We start from the raw sequence: 20,772 nt of genomic DNA on the forward strand, positions 1-20,772 counted from the left end.
AGAATGGATAACATAAACAGTTTGCCTACTGCAAGTTCCATATCCAATGAAGCAGCATAGAATTAAATTACACTTGCTCAAACAAGTGAAACAGTAAATGAAATACAGAACCTAAATAATCTAGCCGTAGGAACCGACAGCAACATAGAGTTGCAAGATATGGAAAGTGGATCACAAGCAGTAAATTCTCACGATTTACTGGGAGCAGATAATGTTCAAACAGTAAATTTCTCACAATTTATCAGTGTAGTCATGCAACAATTTCAGCAGATGAATACAAGTTTACAGAACAATGAGAAACTGTTTACGGAAAAATTTCAGGAAATAAAGAAAAAACTTGACAGTAATGACGCTAAATTAACCAAAATTGGTACTGACTTGAACAAAAGGATCACTCAAATGGCCACCTAGTTTTCAAAACTAACAGTTTTAGCAAAACATAATGAAATCAATGTCAAACCTTTAAGTAGCACATGATGACAAAAGTAGGAAAGTGCGTTACCCCTCATGATGACATCACGAGGCATGTCACACAAGTAGAGGCAGATTTAGAAACCATGGCCAAGACAATCAAATCAGAGACAGACAGATGTTTTTCTAAAATGAATGACAATAAACAAACTAATTAATTTCACACCACTTTGGCGAATTGTGCTTGGATGGGGATGAATAGGTGATTATCTGGACAACACAACACCCAGTCCCTGAGTGGAGAAAATCTCTTATCCAGCTGGGGATCAAATGCAGGCCCTTAAGATCGACAGTATGTCACACTCACCACTCAGCTAACGTGGGTGGACAATGATTTAATAGAAACAAGCAGACTGCAAACTGACTTATTCAACAACCTTGGACACTGGAGCCAATAATCAGTCTGTATTTATATGTCCAAAAGTATGTGATCCGTTTGTTTTGTTTACACAATCAATGAGAAACATCAGCTTAAAAAAGTAAAATTGCATCATAGTGTTGTCAGAATTTATTCTCAGTAACTATTCCTTTTCTTTGCTCCCCTTTCATTTTGCAGTCCGTCTATCCCCCCCCCCCCCCCCCACACACACACACACATCTCCACCATCTTCCCCCTCCCCATATATGCCTATCATGTACAATGCAGTTAGCTTTCAGCTCATATTGACTCCAAATGACCTTTTTTTTCCAGTAAATTGTGTCTTGCTGATTACCGCATCTTCCATCGTTAAGCTCTCAGGTTTTCAAATCTCATCCAGCGCAGGCACCAAGGATCAGTCTTTCCTTCTCATCCTGTCTGGTAAGTCTCCTCTGACCTATGGTTTTGGGCAACTTTTCCATAACTCTCTCCCTTTCTTAAGTCTTGCCAGTCTTCTTTCTTTCCCTTCAAATCTTCTGCTAGAAGGAAGAGCCATTGGCTCTGAAAGCTTCCACATTTCTATATCCTTTGCATATAGTTTCTGCTGCCACCAGTGTGGTGAGTAGATCATCTTATTTATCCAATTATACTGCAGCCATCTTCATGATAGTGCTGGCAACATGGCTGTGGATGAGGTCGTGTTTGGTATGAGAGTCAGCTACCATCTGACATCGGTTTACGAGTACTCAACAAAAAGCTTGTGAGAATTCAATTCCATACAGCTGGAACCAAAAGAAAATTGGTAGTTCATACCAGCACAAGACCATAAATGAAAAAGTTGTTATTAATAATCTGTGTCCCTGACACTCTGTCTACAAGTATGTTAAGTAAGTTTCAATATACCATTTCACACTTAGCACTTATTCTGCTATTAACACTATTGTACTCAACTCCAGTTGCTTGTGACAAATGGACTGATGCATCAAACAGGCTACAGTACATTTTATTACATGATACATTATTCTCTTTTTCGCAGTTTTGGGAAAATGGTGTACACTGACACTTAAGTAAAATGCTAATCCGTGTGCATGCATAGAACCTTATTGAAGGTTTCCTAATACAAACTACTCTATCAATAATGTATTGGACTGAGTGTAATGGAGCAGCTTGTCTTTTATTGTTAGCCAAAATTAGCAGCAATGGCTTTGTGTACATGGTAGCTCCAAACTGTGACAAGCTTTGAGAGCACTTGCCTGCTAAAGGCAAAGGATCTGAGTTTGAGTCTCAGTTTTAATCTGCCAGGAAGTTTCACATCAGCACACATTCCACTGCAGAGTGAAAATTTCATTCTGTAAACATCCCCCACGCTGTGACAAGCCATGTCTTTGCTATATCCTTTCTTCCAGCATTGCAGGACAGCTTCTCTGAAGTTTGGATGGTAGGAGATGAGGTACTGGAGGAAGTAAAGCTGTGAGGATGGGTCATGAGTCATGCTTAGGTGGCTCAGTTGGTAGAGCACTTTCCCACAGAAGGCAAAGGTACTGAGCTAGAGTCTCAGTACAGCACACAGTTTTAAATCAGTGTACACTTTGCTGCAGAGAGAAAATTTCATTCTGGAAGCTTTGAGAGGTTGTGTGTTTGGGTGGGAAGGAGTGTTTTACGACTGTGGAACATGTATTGTGATTAGTTGGTTTATGAGCACAGAATAGAACTACTGAAACTAATAAGTTATTGGAGGTAATTTGTCACACTTTTTGTGGATTTTAGAAGCAGAGTGTTAACGACTTTGCAATACAAATATTCCGAATGAATCTCTGAGGTTGTATTTACAAGATGACTTGAAGTTCCCTTGATACCATTCAGTAGCAGCAGACCACTTCTGTGGCTGGCCAAATATTTGACAAGTCTCCTTACACATCAGTGTAGCAACTGTGAGGAGAGAAACCTCAAATTGCCAAATTTTTCTATATGTGCTTAATTTTACTGGCTGTGCTCTGGATCTTCCAAGCTCTGACTGGGAAAAATGCTCCTCAGAGAGCACAACTCCCCTTCCCTGGGCTATGTTTTACTCGGGCAACCATTGCTTCCATTTCTGCTATACCCCTTGGAAAAAGTCATACCTCACTATTCGTATCTCTCTCCTGTGTCAGTGAGGCAGCTTCCTTTTAGCTCTCTGTCACTCTGAAAAACATCAAGATGAACCACTGTCCAAAGGTCTTAAATCCCTAAACAAAATTTTTGTAAGAGTTATGTGTTTGGTGGCATTTAAAAGGCCTAGCTGGGAGTTCACCTGTAAGACAGCAATCTCTGGCACACATCCCAAAGCCAGATTTTCTGCATTTGGCAGTCAATTGCATCTTTCACAAACATTACTTCTCACTCCAACACGTAAAATATTTGTGTGAGTGAACAATGCAGAATGTCTTGACTCTTATCAATCCACACGGTGGTGCCATTAGGGATCACAAAGACACTTACTGGGCCAGGCTGCCACAGTGAAAGTTTCCCCTCACCGCCGCTTTCCAGACGAGCTCAGCCAGATCCCCTTATTCCCAGCTATTGTACAAATCTGTTTTAAATTACTCTCTAAACTGACTATCACTCAGACATTTAATATCAATACCGTGCTTCATTTGTAATTAATTGCATGGCTCAAGGTGGACCTCTACTATGAACTCACAAGAACTTGTGTATGTTGTATGACAGTGTTGAAAAGTTGTCCTGTAACGATTATAATAGCTTCATAGTTAGGTCTACATCATTTTATGGCCACAGAAAGAAAGTTCCTGTTTCAATTGAAATTTTAGCTTGGAATGTGAAATATTTTAAAATGTTGTGTAAATGCCCCATTCCATCACACGAGTCAGTTTAGGTGGTTGTTGGTCACAGTTTGGAAGAGTCCATTCAGGATAGCAGACAGCTGGTCATACGTCGTACCATGCACGAATAGAGTGTAAGGAGATTTGCTAGCTGATTCTCAAGGGAATGAAATATATGGTGGGAACCTGGTATCAGGATGACATACAAATGTACTAGCATATGGTTTAAGTTAAGTGATTAATAGCATACTGTTATTGGAAGCAAACACAAAATTTTGACCACGATATTCTTACTCCTCACATCAAGCTATGATGAAGTGGGCAAAGTTCTGTTGAAAGATGTAGCCAATTTTCACAAAGCCTGTAAATGTTGGTAAGTGAAGTATTCATTTGTTAGTGAGCAATGTAGTCAAATACATTGGGACTGTAATAAAAAACTATGGTTGTGGGATTAGACATGTCTGTTATCCAGCTTGGCAGCAAAATTCTGAGCCCTGTAAGAAACCACGTGTGATTTTAACCGACGCACATCTCGATGAAACATTGTGAGTGAAGCTCTCTGTACTGTGCTGTGTGGGCAAGGTTCAATAAGGGTGCACGCAGTCCTTGTAAGGCCAACTGAGGAGCTACTCGACTGAGAAGTAGCATCGCCGTTGCCAAAAACTGGCAAGGTCCAGGACAGAGGTGTGCTGACCACGTGCCCCTCCAATTAATTTGGTTAGCTGAGGATGACACAGTTGTCAGTCATCACTGTTGAGACGTCCGATGCGTCTTCGCATAGATCTTTTTTTGGGGGGGTTCTAGTCATGGCTGAAAAGTACTGATTGTTATTTAAATTTTTTTTTATGGAAGAGTAAAATATATGATTATTAAGCTGTTGTTATAAAAGTGTGCTTGTAGCCCATCATATGTACAAAGACTCTCTAAAAGAAGGAGGCTAAAAGACTGACAGTATGCACAGGTTCCTAATATATCTAAACTTCAGCTAATGCTCAGTATTGCTGTATTATTCAGCTTTTCCATAAATTCACAATGGGGCACTGACTGGCTTGTAAATAAAGTTCAAAATTTCATAACGACAAAAATAAATATAGATCAACCCAGAGCACAATCTTTTTTAAATCTCGTCTTCACAAGAAACAAGTAAAGCTGAGTTACACACTGGTTCCAGATGTGGACAACAGCTAGTTATGTCTTTAGATTTTTCTGTTTTCTTCATAGATTAATTCTTAAATTCCATGAGTTTTCTTGTATTTAAGAGGTGTAGTCTCACATTTTTGTAACTTTAAAGTGGAAATTCAAGTAGTGTGTAGCACAGTCGTCATTTCTCTTGAACGACTAACTGCACTGCTAGGTTAGGCATGTGGAGGCTGGATGTCCAGCCACGCCCACTCGTCTGTGTGTCACTCCTCCGACGGCATCTGAGCGAGCTCACCGGAGGAGGGGTTCACAAGTGTTGGACACATTAGGGAAATATTGTTCAGAGCCAGAAAGATAGCCAATATGCACTCAGTAGGTCTGTCAGGGAGCCTCATCCGAGATGGGGCATCTTTGCCTGTGGCTATCGAGCTTGCAGGGTGCAGTCATCTCCGAGGAGTGGCATCAGTCCTGACAGTGCCTTTTGCGAGGGTTCCGAGGTCATCCTCAGTTCATTCAGATGACTGGTGGAGGCTGCTGGCCTCTCATATCGAGTGCAAGAACAGCTCACGATTTGCAGCACAGTTTCCAGAGTTGACTGGGGTCCCAAGGTCTGGAGCCGGAGTGGACAATCTCGGCCAGAGGCTTTGTTGAGTCTGACAGTCTTGGCTGGACCTCCATTATTGGGTGGATAATTGTAGGACTCTCCTACACAGGCCAGGGTACACTACACAAAGGAAGCAGCTACTCAGTTAGGTAAGTACTTGCGGGGTGCACATGGTGGTTTTTAGCCTACATGGTAGTCTGAGATACTCTGATGAACACAAAGCAGTTGACATACAGATAACAAAATCAGACAGCATTCAGAGTGAAGAAACTTTGACAAATTTTATCAGTTAACTGTTGTAGTTTTTGCAACAAAATTCCCAAACTTATTTATTTATGGCTTATTTACCCTGACTAGATTAGATGCTTCAGGCGCTAACTTACACATGACCAGGAACAATATTACACAGAAAACAAAATAATAATAACACTAGCATTAATAATGTATTATAATAATACGTTAAGACACAACAATATCAATGCTAATAATTTGGATTATTAATGAAAAGTACACCCCCCCCCCCCCACCCCAAGAAACATGGACCTTGCCATTGGTGTGGAGGCTTGCGTGCCTCAGCGATACAGATAGCCGTACTGTAGGAGCAACCACAACGGAGGGGTATCTGTTGAGAGGCCCGACAAATGTGTGGTTCCTGAAGAGGGGCAGCAGCCTTTTCAGTAGTTGCAGGAGCAACAGTCTGGATGATTGAATGATCTGGCCTTGAAACACTAATCAAAATGGCCCTGCTGTCTTGGTACTGCGAGCAGTTGAAAGCAAGGGGAAACTACAGCCATAATTTTTCCTGAGGGCATGCAGCTTTACTGTATGGTTAAATGATGGTGTCTTCTTGGGTAAAATAGTCCCCCATTATAATCTCCAGGAGGGGCCTACTCGAGGATGTCATTATCAGGAGAAAGAAAACTGGCATTCTACGGATCGCAGCGTGTAATGTCAGATCCCTTAATCGGGCAGATATGTAAGAAAATTTAAAAAGAGAAATGGATAGGCTAAAGTTAGATATAGTGAGAATTAGTAAAGTTCGGTGGCAAAAGGAACAAGACTTTTGGTGAGTTGAATACAGGGTTATAAACACAAAATCAAATAGGGGTAATGCAGGAGTAGGTTTAATAATGAATAGGAAAATAGGAATGCGGGTAAGCTACTACAAACAGCATAGTGAACGCTACTACAGTAGTACAAGTTTATATGCCAACTAGCTCTGCACATGATGAAGAAATTGATAAAATGTGTGATGAGGTAAAAGAAATTATTCAGGTAGTGAAGGGAGACGAAAATTTAATAGTCATGGGTGAATGGAATTCGGTAGGGAGGAAAGGAAACATTGTAAGACATTTCCAGGGGCAGATGTGGACTCTGACCACAATCTATTGGTTAGGACCTGTAGATTAAAACTGAAGAAACTGCAAAAAGGTGGGAATTTAAGGAGATGGGACCTGGATAAACTGAAAGAACCAGAGGTGGTACAGAGTTTCAGGGAGAGCATAAGGGAACCAATGGGGGAAGGAAATACAGTAGAAGAAGAATGGGTAGCATTGAGGGATGAAACAGTAAAGGCAGCAGAAGATCAAATATGTAAAAAGAAGAGGTCTAGTAGAAACCGTTGGGTAACAGAAGAAATATTGAATTTAATTGATGAAAGGAAAAAACATAAAAATGCAGGCAAAAAGGAATACAAACGTCTCAAAAATGTGATTGACAGGAAGTGCAAGATGGCTAGAGGACAAATGTAAGGCTTTAGGGGCTGATCTCACTAGGGGTAAGATAGATACTGCCTACAGGAAAATTTGAGAGACCTTTGAAGAAAAGAGAACCACTTGTATGAACATCAAGAGCTCAGATGGAAACCCAGTTCTAAGCAGAAAGGTGGAAGGAGTATATAGAGGGTCTATACAAGGCCAATGTACTTGAGGACAATATTATGGAAATGGAAGAGAATGTAGATGAAAATGAAGTGGGAGATATGATACTGTGTGAAGAGTTTGACAGAGCACTGAAAGACCTGAGTCGAACCAAAGCCCCAGGAGTAGACAACATTACATTAGAACTACTGACGGCCTTGGGAGAGCCAGTCCTGACAGAACTCTACCATCTGGTGAGCAAGGTGTATGAGACAGGCGAAATACCCTCAGACCTCAAGAAGAGTATAATAATTCCAATCCCAAAGAGAGCAAGCGTTGACAGATGAGAAAATTACCAAACTATCAGTTTAATACGTCACTGCTGCAAAATACTAATGTGAATTCTTTACAGACAAATGGAAAAAACTAGTTGAAGCCGACCTTGGGGAAGGTCAGTTTGGATTCCGTAGAAATATTGGAACACGTGAGGCAATACTGACAGTCTGTGGAGATTTCAATTTGAATTTTCAGTTGTCCACTATCTGTAACTCATATGCAAATAATTTATTAAATTCATTTGGTCTTTATATTACAACCACTGAAATAACAAGGCTTCATTATAAAGGTACTGGTACATGTATTGACAATATATTTGTATCAAATGAGTTAGTGCATCTGAAGTCAGACGTAATTAAGACCTGGGTATCTGGCCACTGACTCAGTGCACATGGCAGGAAAGAGTGTATGTGTGGTCAATTATGATAATCTAAATATGTTTAAGTCTAATATTGATAAAAGTTATTGGTTGCAAGTTTATCGAGAACATGCAATAGGTATAAAGGTGGAAGAACTCATATCTACTCTTTCTGTATATGCTAAGATGTCGTTTCCCATTAACGTACCAAATAATAAAAAGGCACTAAGAGTAAATAAGGTCAAGGGTGAAAAGGTGTTGGAGATCAAGAGGGAGTGTGATCAACATTATGCCTGTACAAAAGTACAGGTTCTCAAGTATTTAAAGACATGCTCACAGGGAAAAAGGAAAGATTAAGACAGGCCTTAAAGGAAGCTAGGTGTATGAAAAAATGAAGATATAATACTAACATCAGAAAATAATATCATTAACAGTCAATGCAACAGGAAAATGACTTCACAGGCTGAAGGCAGCAATCTGAATGCTGCACAGTTAAATACATCCTTCACTGAGAAGGTGATTGGCACTTACAATATAGTCACTGACCATAAATACTGCCTGAGAAACACCACAAAACCTGGAAGTACATTTAGCTTTAAATTTGTCAAGGTACAGGATGTTACCTATATACTGAGGAAAATGAAGAACAGTTTTACTGATGACGTTTATGGTTTAAGTTCAGCCATGTTAAATGTGATTCAGTTCAGCTGCCAGAATTGATAACACATGTAGTAAATACATGTATTTTGGAGGCTCAGTTCCCCAGGGCAGTAAAGTCACTCGAAAACACAAAAAAGGCAGCCTCCAAAGTTGTGATAATTTTAGGCCTGTTTCAATTGTGCCAGTCTTGTCTAAAGTGATAGAAGCTATATTAAATAGTAAAATACTTTGAAGGAAACTATATCTTCAGTGATAGACAATTTGGCTTCAGATCAGGGTTAGGAACTGTTAAATCTGCCTTATCACTTTTAACACAGTGTGTGAAGCAACTAGAAAGCAAGCTCATGGTTCATAATAAACTCTGTGATTTATGAAAAGCTTTTGACACTGTGTCTCATGAAATCTTATTGAACAAAATGCAATTCTATGGCTTTACACGAAGTGCTCGGGAATTGATAAAATCCTATCTAAGTAATAGAGTGCAGAAGGTGGTTTTTAATGGTACAGAATCAGATTACTTACTTGTGGGCATGTTCTGTACTTGGCCCAATTCTATTTATTATTTATATATATGACTTATCATGTAACATATCAGCTAGGAGTTACTTATTTGCAGATGATCTTGCAGTCTGTATAACTGCAGAAACAGCACAGAAGGTCAAATATTAAGCAGACCAGTGCACTGTCAAAGTTGTAAACTGGTGTAAAGCTAATTCCCTTTGTGTCAAAAAAAAAAAAAAAAATCAAGACCTGTATGTATCGTGGAATAATAACACTGAACTTGAGCAGAACTCAAATGCTGTTGATTTCCTAGGAATCTCAATTGATTCAAAAAGGTGGGAAGCAGCATTAGCAAAGGAATATTTTCTCCAAGGAAGCTGTGTCTTTGTCTAAATGTGCCAGTACTTAAAGCAAAACAAACCACAGTCACATTTACTGTGGGGACATCAAAGCAAGGCAGCTAATGTCTTCAAACTACAAAATAAGGCAATAAGACTGATATGTAGCTTGGCACCCAGAGCTCACTGTGGACCAAGCTTTAAAAAATTACAGATTATGACCCTGCTGTCAATATTTATACCATAGTGTGTAATGCATACCAAGGAAATCTATCCGAAGTATCAACAGTATGACATGCGGCATAATTATAACACAAGAAACAAGCAAGACCTAGTTTCTTTCTGATGTAACTATAAAAAAACACAAAAGTGCTCTTTATACAAGCCCATAAAATTTTTTAATGCCATACCCCAACATATCACAGATCTTCCAATAAAAAAAAAAGTAAAAGAATTTCTTCTTGAACTCAACATTTATGAAACGGATGAATTTTGAAGGGTGGCAAAGAATATGGTATGACCACACTTTGTGATCAGTTTTTACATGCTCCTATATATGAGTACGTCTGTAATTGGCTAAATTTACTATGCAATATCAATTTGTACCAGAAGTTTCTCTGTTTTGTAATGCCTCAGATGATCTCCAAGGTGTCTACAACAATAAAAATCAATCAATTGTAGACTTCCTTGAGAGTTTCATTTGCTTTCTCTTAGAGGAGTTCTCTTGTTTTCTCACTGACTATAATATTGCTGTCATCAGTGAAAAGAATTTTTACACCATGAGTAACACTACTGGGAAAGTCATTGATGTACATCAGGAATACTATTGGTCCTAATTTGATACCTTGCGGAAACCCCATATTAATGTATTTTGTGGTGGCCGAGCAGTTCAGTCCAGAACTGCACGACTGCTACGGTCGCAGGTTGAAATCCTGCCTCGAGCATGGATGTGTGTAATGTGCTTACATTTGTTCGGGTAAGTGTTTTACTAAATGTTAAGCTCTATTTGAAGTATGTGTTATCACTATTCTTTGTACCCTATCTGCTAGGTATGATCAAAACCAGTCCTTAGCTACCACTCTTTCTCCTAATGCTTCTAATTGATTTAATTGAATCTTGTGGTCGACTGCATCAAAGGGCTTAGAAAGATCATAAAGGAACCCTCTGACAGACTCTTCTTTATCAAGAGCATCAAGTACAACTTTTGTGCATTGTACGACAGCTGACTCCGTATTTTTGCCACATCACAAACAAAACTGTGATTCACTTAAAAGATTGTATTTATTCAGGTAATTCATTAATCTGTTTTTCATAATTGCTTCTATTATTTTTGAGAATGGTGACAGCTAGTAATTTTCTGCATTACCTTTCTTAAACGAAGGCACAACTCTTGCCTGTTTTAACTGCTGTGGAAATGTCCCTGGTGTACAGGATTCATTTATTATGTGTGTTAAGGGACCTTGTATAACTTCTATGCATTGTTTTAGTACACGCATTGGTACTTCATTTAAGCCTACTGACTTTGTTCGAAAACTAAAGTTTTACTGGCTTCATTATCTGTGATTTGAAGTAACATCATTGTATTTAGTGCAACATTTTTTACAGGGGTTATATTTGTTTTGGGGAATTCTTGCCGTAACTTCCCTAAAATACTTGAAAAATGCTCATTTACATACTTTGATAAGTGTTGTGGCTTATTTATTACCTTATCCTCCTCCCTTAGGAATATGTTATTCTGTCTGTCTTTCTTTGCCTCTCCCTGTTCCCGTTTCCGTTTTTATAACATCCCAGACTGCTTTGCTTTTATTCCCTGCATTATATATTACTGTGTCATTAAACGATTTTGTTGCAGCTATCAGCACCTTCCTATGGATCATTGTGACTCTTTTCCATGGAAGTGAGGTATTTAATTGTTTGGGAGGACTTCTTAGTACCTGCTGTTATCCATCTACTTTTGTGTGACGTTGATACAGACATGCATACTTTTGGAAATGCCTTTTCAAAGTTCAATTTAAATAATGTGGATTCTTATTCACATTGGTTTCCCTATACACTTCATCCCAGCGTCTTTTTTTTTTTTTGCTAGTTCCTTTGAAAAATCTTTTATTTTCATTTCCAATGGATGTCATTTTATGGGATGATTTCATGTCTCATATTACTGTTGTTGTTGTTTGACAGAGATGGTCTGATAATCCGAGATCTTTTACAGCTACATCACATTTTTCCCTGCCCATATTTGTGGCAACATGGTCAATTACTGATGAAGTCATTGTAGCAACCCTTGTTGCACTATTGACCAATAGGGAGAGGCCAAAACTTTGAAGTATATTTATGAAGGTGCTGCTGGATTCATTAATGATATTCATGTTGATTTTAATGTCCCCACACAGAATTGTGCTGAGCTTTGTACTTGAGACTTTATATAGAAATTCTGTTAATTTATTGAAAAACAGTGTCCACACTATCTCTGGGAGATCCATACAAACACAAAATTATTAATATCTTGGTGATATCAAGCCCTGTTAATTCAAACTGCTGGAGACACTCTTTAGGCAGGGGAACCTGTTGTCTGGATTTATCCTAAAAAAGACCTACTTCTCATACTGATGACAACAGGTATTTGACCATGTGTGGCCCGAGATCCACTTTCACGAATCAGCTGTACCAATCTTCCTTTGCCAGTCCTGTTTAGGTATAGGCCACACCCAGTGAAACCCCATCTGTCGATAGTCCCGACGGGCATGTGAGCAAAGTTGGCTTCCCTAACCCCAAATTGATTCGCCTCACATCTCCATCAAGGTGTGGCCAATCGTGACACCGGAACAGCTCAACAAAGTGTACTGCCACAAGTCAGGGAAGCTATCTTGCCCAGGTCACCACCTATGTCATGTGCCCTATCCCTGTGCAAACTGTTTCCTGCCCCACCCACTATCACTACATGGTCTTCTTTTGTAAAGACCTTAAGTCCTCTATCACATGACTTAGCCCTGCATTTGGCTGGAACATACTGGTGGCCTGGTATGTTGCCCCTAAACATTCCTGTAACTCGGGGCCTACAACTCACCCATGCCTAATACCTAGCAGCAGCACTTTCTTCTTCCTAACATTTTGTATATTTCTAAGCTTCTTGGCCTCAGTTGAAGTGTGCTGCACATTTCTTGCTCCGTGTTCTACCAGAGGCTCTGGCAGTGGTAGACACACAGTTTTATCATCAACCCCAAAAACATCAGATCATGTTCTCTTTCTTCCTACCCTCCTACAAGCTGCCAGTTCACAACCTCCCTATCTCTCTTGATCCTTATCAGTTCCTTCCTTGCTTCCTTCAACTGTGCCCCAAGGGCACAGATTTTCCTTTCCTGTACCCCAACCAAAATGTTCCTACTGCATACTCTGCAGTTCCAGGAGAGAGCTTCTTCTGTTCTCCCAAGATTCTCCCTCCCCCAGTGAAAATATTTCCTACAAGGTTAGCAACAAATCCCTCTACTCACAATGCTATAACAGCTTCCACATTTCCCACTCATGATCAGTTTCAAAAGAATAATTAAGTTTTAAATTTTTTCCAGGACACGAGATTGGCTATATGTATGCAAAAATGACATGGAGGTCTTACATGCCATTGTTGTTGTTTTTGTACTGATTTAGAGATACAATGACAGGAGAGTGAATTAGAAATTACTTTGCTTTTAGAGAATTTACTTTAGTGTTTGGTCAGGTTTTAAATTTATGCCTAGATCACCTCTAACTAGTGAACAATATGAAATGTGTTAAATACAATTTAAAAAACTTTTAATTATACTTTTATTGTAACAATAGGCACTGATGAAACTAGTAGCTGCCTTTCTTAAACGAATTTTCCGCTATCAAGAAAATTTTAATACAATTTTTTGTGTTTTGGAATGCAAAATTTCGCATTATGTCACAATTATCGTGACTTCAGATTACACAAAGTTTTTTTTTTATCAAGAAAAATCTGTATGGGGACGCAAATATTCAGTTTTGTGACAAGAATGGACACTACAGCAAATATACAAAACAAAGGAAATTTAAATTTGACACTATTTCCTCTCAAATAAGTTCTTTTAGTGGACGAAGAAAACACCTGTGATCTCACTCGCTGGACATCTTGTCTTCCTGTCTGTTTTAATGTTTGTTTACTTACAAGGCCTGTCACTGGGCGTGAAGGGTAAGCTTTTGGCTTAAAAAAAGTAGCTGGAGATTCCACACAGCACACCAGGTATGAGATTAATTATGTAATATGCACTATACTGAAATGCCTTGTGAGACGTCTATAAATTCAAATATGCTCAATGTTACTTTCCTGTTTCAATACACAATGCCTGCATTCTGATTTAGTGTTTACTTATTTGCTTACAGGACCTGTCATTGGGTGTGAGGGATAAGCTTTTGGCATACCATGGCAGCAAGAGCATCCAAACAGCACACCAGATATGCAACTGATTGTGTGTTACGCACAATACTGAAATGGCTTGTGAGTCATCCCTATATTCATATGCCCAATGTTGCTTTCCTCTTCCGATACACAATGCCTTACAGGACTGTCAGTAAATGAGTGTGTTGGAGGCCAGCTCTGTCCATCACTGTGGCTGTCGGATAGAGAGACCAACAGCTATGCAGGGGCTCCAGGTGCAATTCCTGGCCAATTTGAGAATTTATCCTCTCAGAGGTTGGGTGTTGTGTTGTGCTTATCACCATTTTACCATTTCTTTAGATGCAAAAATAAGCAGTATCAACTGATGTAGACTTGCAGTAGGCAGCCGATTTCTCCTGCATACGATCTCCCGGCCAGAAATGCCATACTGTCATTTCATTTCACGCTAGGTATGAAACTGATTCTCTGATATGCACATTATTGAATTGTGAGTCATCTCTTAATTTGTATATGCTCAGTCGGTTTAATATTAATTTGCAGGGCTCTAGAGTAAGCAGTGTGTAGTTGTGTGCACTATGGTGAGTTGTCGTGTCACCTAGCATGGCAATACAACATGCGACTGCAACAGTGCCAACAGCACTGGGTAGTGTTGTCTACTTCACTGCATGAGAAATAGAGCTGTCACGATGGCCAGTCTGACCTCAGTACTACATGTTCGCATGTTGGCCAGTGGATACTTGGAGCAAATCCAGTAATTCTCACATATGAAGATTCGTTTATCTTTAACATCACAGAATCATGTTTCTATATCTGCTCCATCCCCATTCCCCAGTGGAAGGGGGTCACAATTATTTTGTGCACATGAGGCTGCTAGCAATTGGATCCTTTCTACTTTTCAAAATTGCATTAACTTTCCCGTGCTCATCCATCCCTGTCCTCAATCCTTTCCCTTGCTTACGTTGGCCTGGCTATCTTTTTTTTTGTTGATATCCCTTACAGTATTATTCCTCTTGCTTTACAATTCCCTTTTTGGAAATTTTGGTCCCTCTTTGGGGATTGAACTACTCTAAATTTTGTCTCCATGGTGTGAGCCAGCTGTGGAACAACACCATACATGAAGTCTTTGGCATGTGGGCTTACCACCTCTTCCATTTTTTACCGGAAGCCATTGCCCTTTTTGTGCTGTACAGCTAGCACAGTAGTCATTTCGTGTGCTTGGGGTGTTATGTACTCTTTTGATGGAGTCCTCTGAAAACAGGGATGACAGTTCTGATACACGAGCTGCTACCTCCCTGTGTATGCCTAGGAGTAGTGGCTTGTCATTCTGAAGCATTGGAACTCCCAGCAACAGCCCCTATGGCATTGGCCCTTGGTGTGGCTGAGTAGTGCACAAGGGGAGAGCCCCTGATTGGTTTTGGTGCTATTAGGGTCCACACTTTGTATCAAACGTATCAGACTTAAAAAACCGGCCGTCTTTGGCTGACCTTTAGTTAGGAACGACTTTTCATGGTACCCCTTTTCAACTTACAACTATCCCCTCATGGGAGGAGGGTCAGACTCGCTTGCTTGGGGTCAAATCTTTTCCCCATTACCTGGTCTGCATCAAGTCTGACAAGGACACCTTCCCACCATGAACCCATTATTTTGGTAGAAACTATCAAAGACAAGTTTGGCAAACCATTACTCCTCACTAGCCTTTGAATATGCTTCAGGGTGTCTTTTTCATAGAGACCTCATCTTCCAAACTGGTGAAGCGTGCGCCAGTCTGGAGTGGCAAGGCATTCATTTTGTTCATCATATTCAGAAAGGCACTAAGGACAACCACACTGATAATGACCACTTTATTCTGGTCTTTGAAGTGGATACCCCCAAGACAAGGTCAAGGTTATGGCTTATCACTGTGCACTGTGATGTATGTCCTGCCACTGCTAAAATGTTTTTGGTGTTTATGATTTGTACACATGTATTAATCCTGTATGCAATGAATGAGGATGCCCAGGTGTGCCTTTGTTCTACTGACCACATGTATTCATTGTCACAACTGTCGCTGGTTTGTAAGAAGGAAAGAATATATTGGGGTTTACGATCAGCTTCGCCTTGTGTCTACAAAAATCTACTATTGACTCTGTTACATCCTTTCCCCCACCTTATCCCAGTGATGCCTCACTCTTCTCTCCCTCTCCCCTGAACTTACATCTTCCTCCCCTCCAACTGTTGCTCCTTTCATCCACCAGAGAAGTGCCTCTTCTCTGGTGTCTGCTGCCATTAGGGCCTCCTCTCAGTCCAAGAGTCTGCTGGTACACATTGGCCATGGAACCGTCAGCTCTAGCATCCCCAAGGTTGCCTGGTCTCTCTTTATAGAACTAGCAGAAGCCTCTCTCTCCCCCCTTACCTCTCTGGCATCTAGCGTGTGTCCTCCTCTACTTATGAAAGAGAAGAAGGAACATAAGTCCTGGGATAAGGACACTCCATTGCTGAGGAGGATGGCATTCCATAGGGTTCAGTGAAGTATCCTTTTCCTCATCACTATTAAAGGACTTGTGACCTCCGTCAAACTGTTGGTCACCCCTGCTCTGCATGTGGATGACTTCTGTGTCTGAGTTATTTAACACTTGGTGGCTTTTGTGAAGTGACAGTTCCAGGGTGCCATGTGGTATGCTTCTGCATGGACCTTCTCACACAGTTTTCAGTTTTCTCCTCTTAAATTGTGGGTGGTGCATTTCTGTCACCATATCTTGAGACCCAATTTCTGATTCTGGTCCACCACTTCCATTTCTTGGGTCGTCTTATGACATTTACTTGTGTGTGTGTGTGTGTGGGGGGGGGGGGGCATGGTAGCCAAATTTAGGGCTCAGTTGCTCCTTCCATACTGATCCTCTTGGAGCAGGTCCACCATTGTGGTATCTATCTGATCATCAGTACCTTTTGCACTAGCCGTATTGTTTCCTGATTGGATCTGGGGTTGTCCCCCACTCACTGCCCTTTTGGTTCAACAGTCTAAGCTTCTTGTTTCCTATGCCATCACCATCTTCTCTTTCCCCACACATCCCTTATATTTTATACTTTAGCAGCAGGAAATTGCTCACTCTTCAGGTGAGTTTAACAGTTGGGCTCCAGCTTGCAGTCCTTTGCCATGATTTTTATCTTCCCTCTTTGTCCTGTTCCCCGTTCTCTCCAAAAACCTCCTCCCCCTTGGTTAGTTCCTTGATCCCAGATTCAGAGGGGTCTGTGTTTCATTGTTTGTTCTGCCAGCTTTTATGGGAGTTTCAGGCTGCTGTTGTGTTTTAATGGAATGGCTCTAGGCTCTAAATCTGCTAATTGCAAGGAATGTGCCTTCTGCTGGCAAGTAACACCATCTCTTACCTGCCCCATATAGCATGTGTACTGCATAGCTAATGGCCATTTACCAGGTTCTTTAGTATGTTTAACAGTCCTCTCCCACCCACGTTATGTGCAGACTCGATAACTGCCCTTGAGGCTATCAGACAGTGGTTTTCCCTCCCTCTTCTTGGTCTATGACATCTAAGACCACCTTAACGATCTTGACCATGCTGGTTGTTCAGTTGACTTTCTTTGGGTTCCCACTCATGTGGGTATCCCAGATAATCAACTGCTGATCCTGTGGCTGGAGGGTGTGCCCCTTTTGTGTGACCTCTCTGGTGCTGGGTTTGCAGCCTCATGTCAAATTCCTTTTTGCTCAGCCTTGAGCTGACTCTTGGAGCCCAACCCCCTGCCTAATAAACTTATTGTGATAAGGGGGCTCTTGCCACATGTCCCACTGGGGATCTACCATCCTGTGCGAACTTCGTATTGGTCATACAAGGTTGAATCTAAGCCACTTACTCCATAATGATCTGTACCCCCACATTTTATGAGACTCCCCTACCATTTGGCCTTTTGCACTAAACACACTCTTCCATTATCACAGATGGTAGCAGACAACCTTACATAGTTACATCTGTCTTTGGTTTTCATCATAAAAGTGGTTTGTTCCCTAGATTTAAGTACCTGAATTCTCTTCCACAATTGAAGGCTTTCATCATTGCTTTCATGCTGGTCAGGTTTTCCTCTCCATTTTGTGCTGTTTCATCACCACCCCCTCCTCTTGTGTCATCCCCCATTGTGTCGCAATCATGGTATGAAGTGGGAACTGGGGTGGGTTAGCAGTGATTCCAGCACCATGTCACACATAGCACCATTGGGGTGTCTTATGATCTCCCCCTTCCTCCCTCCAGTTCTTTACTCTTCCTGCCACCCCAGTGTTCCATCTTCATTTGCCTGTTTTGCTTCGCCATCAAATAGATTGTGCTGTTGGTTTGCTGCTCCCACAGTCTCTGCCACTTTGGATCTTGGGACAAATGATGTCACTGTTTCGTTCCTCTCCTCATTCAGACAATCAATCAACATCTGCAGCCAGCAGGCAAGCAGTGAGACTTGGTATCTGCTCTCTTAGCATCTGTGTCAGGGTGTTACTAGCATTAATGACAAGTTTGAAATTATTACTTGTTTCCAAATAAAAACAGCCACTTTGGTGACCTGGTGAACTAGAACTACAAAATTATATGCTTAAATTTAGGAAATAATGGCCCGCTAAAAACAGAAAATTCTGGAATATGAGTTATTTGGTTACAGATAACTTTTCAAAAAGGGGGATTTTTTTAAAAAGTAAAATTATACTGCAAATTGGAACGTGAAAGGCTTTCAGTTGGGTTATATTGCTAATTCATAATTACTCATTCCTAATTCCAACTGCATGTGTTTGTACTGATATTGAAATTAATATTTATTCACCAAATTTATTTTTTGGTAAATGAGTTACATTATCAGGAAAATTGATTGTTCACAATCAGATGTTAGTGTATTCCTTGCTAGAATATGAAAATATTTAATCTGTTTAACAGTTGCACTAGTGTTACCCATCTAGCTAGATCAAAAATATATATATATTACAAGTTGATTGCAACTCACTCTGTTGTCACGTTGGGACAGTTGTCAAATGTGTGGCCATCACCAGCAGTGCGCTGAGCCTCAGTCACAGTCATCACTGCCCAGCACGGCTTGGGAGGGGGCTGACCCAGTGATGCCAGCATTCTAGGCTGCTGGCACAAGCCGCAGCAGTTTCTGGTGGTCCCATGTGTCAGCAGAACTGCCGCACCAGAGGCCAGTGAAGAAGGAAGGAATATCGACATCTGACATTCTGTCAACAGTGAGGCCGTCAGAGACAGAGCATAAGCTCTGACTGTTTCAAGGATGGGGGAGAAAATTGGCCTTGGCCTTTCAAAGGAACCATCCCAGAATTTGCCTTGATTGATCTAGGGAAATAATGGAAAACCTAAAACTGGATGGCAGGACACGGAATAAAGCCATCATGTTCCTGAATGTGAGATCAACACACTAGCTAATGTGGTGTAAACCTTCATCCAGAAGTGTTCACAGTTTCTTCTGTATCAGGAACTGGCATGAGTATGCAGCTTGAGGAATTTGTTTTCTTTGCTCAAAACAGTCTCCTCTGTACTGCAAGTTTTCTCTTGTGACTCCTTTGTGGGCTATTGAAAGAGACGCCACTACTGGCATGAACAGCACCTACACTAGCTTTCAGTGAAGTTACCATTTTGTTGGCCAGCTAAACTTCAGTAACTGAAATACCAGAAACAATTTCTGCCAGTACCTCTGTGTCACAGGAACAAACTGGCTTCAGAATTTTCCTCTCCAACATTCATAAGTAGTACATCTGGTAATTCAGAAATTTCAAACGGTTTTTCTTCTATACTCTCTACTTCATAAACATTATGTATATGCTTGCACGTATTTAACTTAATGCTATAATCAATACATGCATAGTAATATCTATGAATTCTTACTTTACAGTCAGTGCACACTAATTTGGAGTTACAGTGGATAATATTTTCTTCCACAAGGTAAACTTCAAGTGATTTTGTGGCTGGTACTTTCCAACCTCAGCCTACCTTTCTAGTTGAGTCCTTATTCATCAAAATACTGGATTCGTGCTTATGGTGGATGTTTTCATTTTGCTTGTTAGTTTTTCTTTCACAATGACAATGAGCCTGTCAAACAGATTTGCTGTTACAAGCAACGTGAATGCAAGTACATCTTTATCCAAATGTTTCACCTGCTTTGCATTACCATGTAGAGTAAGTGGTGGTAATATGCACCCCCCCCCCTTAATATCTTAATAATATTTAGCTGAACTCTAGTAGTGTATTAACATACCATTATTGGTTAATACTTAGATGCAACCTACTAAGTATTGGCAACAGTTTCAAATAGATTAAAAGTATGGTATTATTGCATTTTTAAGCTGTCTACACTAGTTTACAAGGTGTAAGTGACTGTAATGTGGACCTCAGGGTCCATATTATAAGCAGACCGTAAAATGTTTTTATTTCTGTTTTCAGATGCCTAGGACTAATCTGGCACCTAAATGAACCCGTAAAAGGCAGGTGTGGGATAAAAACAAAATGCGAGAGGCAGTGTCTTCTGTTGTAGTAAAAATCATGGGAGTTAAAAAAGCAAACTTTGCACTGTCCCAAAAACAACTCTGTGCCAGTATGTGTATGAGGCTAATACCTGACAGATGTTGAAACTAAAAAGTTTGGAAGAAAACCAGCTGCCCTGGAAAGAGAACTAGTGGTTTACATACACTATATGGAGGCCAAATTCTATGCTTTTACTAGTATGGATGTTAGAAAAATGGCCTACCAACTTGCAGTTGGGAATGGAATTGCAACAAACTTCAGAAATGAAATTGCTGGAAGGCCTTGTCTTGACCATTTTCTTCGATGTCATCAAGATAAGCTTTCAATTAGAAAGCCAACTGGAACATCATATGCTCGAGCAAAACGCTTTTCGCATGAGAGAGTTAACTCATTCTACGACTTGCTATAAGCTGAATTCTGGAAACATAAGTATCCAGAAGA

The sequence above is a fragment of the Schistocerca gregaria genome, unplaced genomic scaffold (assembly GCF_023897955.1).
Source record: "Schistocerca gregaria isolate iqSchGreg1 unplaced genomic scaffold, iqSchGreg1.2 ptg000537l, whole genome shotgun sequence".
Taxonomy (NCBI): domain Eukaryota; kingdom Metazoa; phylum Arthropoda; class Insecta; order Orthoptera; family Acrididae; genus Schistocerca; species Schistocerca gregaria.